This window comes from Callithrix jacchus, chromosome 15, assembly GCF_049354715.1.
Source record: "Callithrix jacchus isolate 240 chromosome 15, calJac240_pri, whole genome shotgun sequence".
Lineage (NCBI taxonomy): Eukaryota > Metazoa > Chordata > Mammalia > Primates > Cebidae > Callithrix > Callithrix jacchus.
This window is the reverse complement of record NC_133516.1, coordinates 29,507,868-29,513,867: the sequence shown is the minus strand read 5'-3', so window position 1 is coordinate 29,513,867 and position 6,000 is coordinate 29,507,868. Positions and strand designations below refer to the sequence as shown.

General features: G+C 44.3%; 1 long non-coding RNA gene across 1 annotated transcript in view; it reads left to right on the top strand.

Moving 5' to 3' along the window:
• The first annotated feature begins 376 nt into the window (after positions 1-376).
• Positions 377-6,000, top strand: part of LOC144579520 (uncharacterized) — a 28,708-nt gene continuing 23,084 nt past the window's right edge. The window contains exon 1 of the long non-coding RNA XR_013527267.1: positions 377-618. This is a non-coding gene — a long non-coding RNA (uncharacterized LOC144579520). The remainder of the gene's footprint in view (positions 619-6,000) is intronic.

Sequence of the window (6,000 nt, the reverse complement as noted above, 5' to 3'; positions counted from 1 at the left end):
CCTCCCACATCTCGGAAGGAGCGGCCGCTCCACCGCGCTCCCCCGGCCGGGCCTTCGGTGCGGCGCTTCTGTGTTCTGTTCCCTTCACAGCGGCGTGGAAACCGCGGCGGGGCGGGCCGGGATGAGCTCACGCCGCCGCCCGCCAGGCCGCCAACTCTAACTCGCTCCAGATGCCGGGCGGTCTGCGCTGGCGCAGAGAGTGGCTGGGCGGGCCGGGGCCGGGGCCGGGGTCTGGGCGCGGGCTGGGGGAGGCACGGCCCGCTCGCGCCCCCTGCAGGGGCGGCCTCCACAGGTCCCCTGGAGGCGGGGGCTGCAGGCTCTGGGCTCAGGGGCGCGGCTGGGGGCTGCCTACCCCGGAAGAGGAGGGCCTTACGCCATCCGATCCTTTTTTCTCAGGCCTTGCCCACTGCCTGAGTTCTGTCCCCGGCGGGGGCAGCGGTGAAGGTCACAGTCCACGACCCCTCCCTGGGCGCAGCCTCGGGGTGCTGTGGGGCCGTCCCCTCCCGGACTGGTGCCCGCCCCTCACACAGGCTGCCTTTGCCGGCCCCGACCCCAGCCTCCAGGTGCGGGGCTGTCCCTCACTTCCCCTCCCCGCAGCTCCCGGGACACGCGGACCAGGTACTGCAGCTCAAGCCTCCCGCCTCAGGGCCCTGGCCAGGCCCTGCCCACTCTTGTTCCTCTTGGAACAAACACTCCAGTTTCTACTGGGAAAGCAGCGGGGGCCTGACCACCGCCTGTTTTTAATAAGGAGCTGGTATTTCCCCGAAATCGCCGTCCGTGGCTGACCTCATGGGGATGAGGACTGGCCCTGGGCCAGGGGGCAGGAGCCGGCTCCCAGCTCCCGTGTGAGCCCCTGGCCTGCAGACAGACGCGCAGGGAGGAGGCGCTGGTTTCTCATTCCAGCTCAGCCGCTGGCTCATCCAAAACTCTTATCTATTTGACTGCTGTGTTGTGTACCCTGGGTTGATACCCGCCAGCCCCCTGCACCCCAGCCCTGCCCAGGGCCCTGGGTTCGAGTCCCGTTTTACTCTACTGCCTAGTGTAATCCTGGCAAATTGCTTAACCTCTCGCCACTCATTTCCTCCACGGTAGGATTTGGACTGTCGTGGGGATTCGAGAGGGAACACTGTGAGGAGGGTCGATGGATTCCAGGAACGTTTCTAGACAGCAGGAGGAGGGGGAGGTCTCAGGACCTGGGCTTCCTGGGTGGGACACTGAGGGGAGGGGCTTGGGAAATTGTCTTCCTTGGGGGAGATAAGTACAGCACAGAGGGTCCAGCAGAATGAGAGTGCTTCGTGAGGGATCAGCACGGGGGCTGTGGGCACCAAGAAGCTGGAGAGGGTGTCAGGAAAGGCTTTCTAGAGGATGGGCACCTAGGTGGAATGTGGTATGGTGGGGGACATCAGGATGGGGGCAGAATCCTTAGGCAACGGCCTGGATGCTGGAACAAGTGGAGGGTGGAATGGGGGGAACAGAATAGAGGAGGGTGGAACCAGGCAATCAGGTTCAAGATATCTTGGGGGGATTCTGCCTGAGGCACTGTGGAGAGTCCAGAAGTCTCATCTGTAATCGAGGGACAAGGACTGAGAGAGCTGAAGGGGACGCAGGCTCCAGTGGCAGAGCTGGAGACCAGGAGCCACAGAAGGAGCAGGGAGACCGGAAGAGGAGATACAGCAGGCAGGGAGGCAGGTGGCTGGACACAGATGGTGGCTGGGAGATTTTGTTTGCTCTGGTGCCTGCATGTTTCAGATGATTGGGGCTCCTCCTGAAAGCAACAACCATAATCACAATAAGGAATAAGGGCAACTAATACTTATTGAGCACTTAGTGTGTGCTAGGTGGGGCTCTAAGCACTTACAGGTATCAGTATGTTCTATCTCCACTTCATTTATGTTTATTTCTTTCTTTATTTGTCCTGATTGCTAGACTATATGGGATCTGCTTATTTATTCATCCACCCACTGGTTCCTTCATTCATTTAACAGATAATTACTGAGTGCCTACTATGTGCCAGACATGTTCCAGGTACTGGGAATACAGCAATAAGCAAGACAGCAAAAAAAAAAAAAAAAAAAAAATTCCCCACATAAAGTTTACAGGAGGAAGAATTTATGAAAGAGGAAGATCCCAATGTATTAGGTTGGTGCAAAAGTAACTGTGGTTTTCACCACTGAAAGTAGTGGCAAAATCCTTTGCACCAAAAACCTAATATGTGTGAGCAAAATACATAGTATAGTAGATTGTGAGAAGTATTACGGGAAAAATTGAAGGAGGATAAGGAGGATTTGGAAGGGTGGGGGATACAGTTTTTGAGGATGTCCTAGGAAGGCCTCACTGAGGAAGTAACATTTGAATATAGACTACATCTGGGTCCCTCCTCTTGGCTCATGAGCTGAGAATGGTTGATACAGAACATTTGCAGCTGGGTGTGGTGGCTCATGCCTGTAATCTCAGCACTTTGGGAGGCTGAGGCAGGAAGATTGCTTGAGCCCAGGAGTTTGAGATCAGCCTGGGCAACATAGCAAAACCCCACCTCTATACAAATAAATAAATAAGTAAATAAGTAAGTAAATAAATACATAAATAAGCCAGGTAGGGCCAGTTCCTCCTGGGTGCCAAGAAGAGGATTTGTTTCCTTGAGTTTTATAGATTCTAGAGGTCATCAGTATTCCTTAGCTTCTGGTCCCCTTCTTCCGTTTTCAAAGCCAGCAATGTTGCATCTCTCTGACCCTTCGGTAGTCCCATCTCCCTGCGACTATGGCTAAGAAAGGTTCTCCACTTTTAGGGACTCGTGTGATTAGTTTGGTCTCTTCCAGATAATCCAGGATAATATCCCCATTTCTAGGTAGGTCCCGAACCTGAGTAACATCTAGAAAGTTCCTTTTACAATATAAAGTAACATATTACAGATTTTGGGTATATGAACATGTATCTGTTTGAATCCCTGCTTCCACTTCCTTTGGGTGATACCTAGAAGCGGAATTCCTGGGTGAGGTAGTAGTTCTATGTTTAACTTTTTTAGGAATTGTCATACTGTTTTCCACAGTTAATGGCACCATTTGACATTCCTACCAGCAAGGCATGGCATTCCACTTTCTTCGTGTCCTCTCAATGCATGTTATTTTCTGTTCTGCGGGTGTGAAGTGGTTTTGATTTGCATTACCCTAATGATTGAGTAGCTCAATATTGAGCATCTTTTCATGCGCTTTCTGGCCATTATGTATATTTTTTGAAGAAGTTTATTTACAAATTTCTTTGGCCATTTTAAATAGAATTGTCCTTTTGTTTTTGAGTTGTAGGAGTTCTTTATATATTCTGGATATGAATCCTTTATCAGGTATATGATTTGCGAATATTCTCTCCCATTCTGTGGGTTATTGTTTTACTCTCTTGATAGTCCGTCAAAAGCACAAAGGCTACCAATTTTTATTAGGTCCAGTTTGTTTATTTTTTTCTTTTGTGTCAGTGCTGTTGGTGTCATATCCAAGAAATCATTGCCAAATCCAATATTGTGAAGATATTCACCTATGTTTTCTTCTAAGAGTTTTACAATTTAACTCATACATGGAGTTTTTGATATATTGAGTTAATTTTTGTATATGGTATCAGGCAAAGGTCCACCTTTATTCTTTTGATTGTGGATATCCAGTTTTCCCAGCACTATTTTTTGAAATGACTGTCCTTTCTCCATTGAATGCTCTTGGCATCCTTGTTGAAAATCATTTGACCATATATGAGAGGGTTTATTTCTGGGTTCTCTATTCCATTGGTCTTTATGTCTGTCATTTGTTTTAATTAGTATAGCTTTGTAGTAAATTTTCAAATCAGAATGTGTGAATCTTCCAATTTTGTTCTATTTTTCAAGATTGTTTTAGCTATTTGGGGTGCTTGAGATTCCATATGAATTTTAGAATGGTTTTCCTATATCTGCTGAAAAAAGTCATTGGGGTTTTGATAGGGATTGCACTGAGTCACTTTAGATAATATAATCGAATGTCTTTCCATTTATTTAAGTCTTCTTTAATTTCATTAAGCAGTGTTGTATAGTTTTCTTTTCTTTTCTTTCTTTTTTTTTTTTTGAGATTGAGTCCCACTTTGAGATGAGTCTTGGCTCACTGCAAGCTTCACCTCCGGGTTCAAGTAATTCTCCTGCCTCAGCCTTCTGAGTAGCTGGGATTACAGGTATCCACCACTGCCCCTGGCTAATTTTTGTATTTTTAGTAGAGATGGGGTTTCACCATGTTGGTCAGGCTTCTGACCTCATGATCTTCCCGCCTTGGCCTCCCAAGGTGCTCGGATTAAAGGCATGAGCCAATATGCTCAGCCTCTGTATAGTTTTCATTATATTTCACATCTTTGATTAAATTTATTCCAAAGTACTTTATTCTTTTTGATGCTATTGTAAATGGAATTAAAAAAATTTCCTTTTTGATAGTTCACAGTTATAGAACTGTAACTAATTTTTGTATGTTGATTTTGTATCCTGCAACTTTTCTGAATTTGTTTATTATCTCTAACAGGTGTTTATAGGAGTTTTTGGGTGGAGTCTTTGGGGTTTTCCTGCATATAGGATCATGTCATCTGCATACAGAGATAATTTTACTTCTCCTTTTCCAATATGAATTCTTTTTATTTCTTTTTCTTGTCTAATTGCTCTGGCCAGAACTTTCAATACAATGTTGAATAGAAGTTCTGAAAGTAAGCATCCTTGTCTTGTTCCTGATCTTGGGAGAAAAGCTTTGTCTTTCACATTGAGCATGATGTTAGATGTTGGTTTTTCGTAAGTGGCCTTTATTACGTTGGAGAAGTTTTCCTTTATTTCTAGTTTATTGAGTATTTTTATCATGACAGGTGTTGAGCTTTGTTAAATGCTTTTCTGTACCAATTGAGATCATCAAGTGATTTCTTTCCCCTCATTATATTAATGTGGCATATCACATTGATTGACTTTCATATATTGAATCATCTTTGCTTTTGGGGAATAAATTCCACTTGATTAGCTGGGCATGGTGGCTCATGCCTGTAACCCCAGCACTTTGGGAGGCCAAGGCAGGAGGATCACTTGCAGCCAGAAGTTCAAGACCAGCCTGCACAACACAGTGAGAGCCCATCTCAATTTTTCCTAAAAGAAAAATTCCACTTGGCCATTGGCTATAATCCTTTTAATATGCTGCTGAATTCAGTTTGCTAGTATGTGACTGAGGAGTTTTGCATCAATGTTCATAAGGAATATGCACCTGTAGTTTTTTTCTTATAGTGTATTTGTCTGGCTTTAGTGATAGACTAGTATTGACCTTACAGAATGAGTTAGGAAATGTTTCCTCCTCTTAGATTGTTTGAAAGAGTTTGAGAAGCGTTTGTATTAATTCTTTAAATGTTTGATAGAATTCACCAGTGAAGCCATCTGATCTAGAGTTTTTCTTTGTTGGGAGATTTTTTGTTACTAATTCAGTCTCCTTACTAGTTATAGTTCTACTCAGATTTTCTATTTTTTCAAGCTTCAGTCTTGGTAGATTGTGTATTTTTAGGAATTTGTCTAATTCTTTTAGGTTATCCAGTTTATTGGTGTACAGTGTTCATGGTATTCTCTTTTAAATCTTTTTATTTCTGTAAAAATCAGTAGTAATGGCTTACTTTCATAATCTTCATTTAAAAAAATAGCTTTGCTGGATATAACATTTTGAACATTTTTCTTTCAGCACTTCGAGTAAGTTGTCACACTATTTTCTGCCCTCTATTTTGTTCTGGTAGAAACTCAGGTATAATCTTACTATGATTCCCTTGCATGTGATGAGTAATTTTTCTCTTACTGCTGTAAACATTTTCTCTTTATCTTTGGCTTCCAACATTTTGACTCTGATGTGTGAGTCTAGGTCTCTTTGAGTTTATTCTACTTGGAGTTCATTAAGCTTGTTGAATGGGTAGCTTAATGTTTTTCACCAAATCTGGGAAGTTTCCAGCTATTATTTCTTCAAATATTTTTCTCTTCCTTCTTCTCTT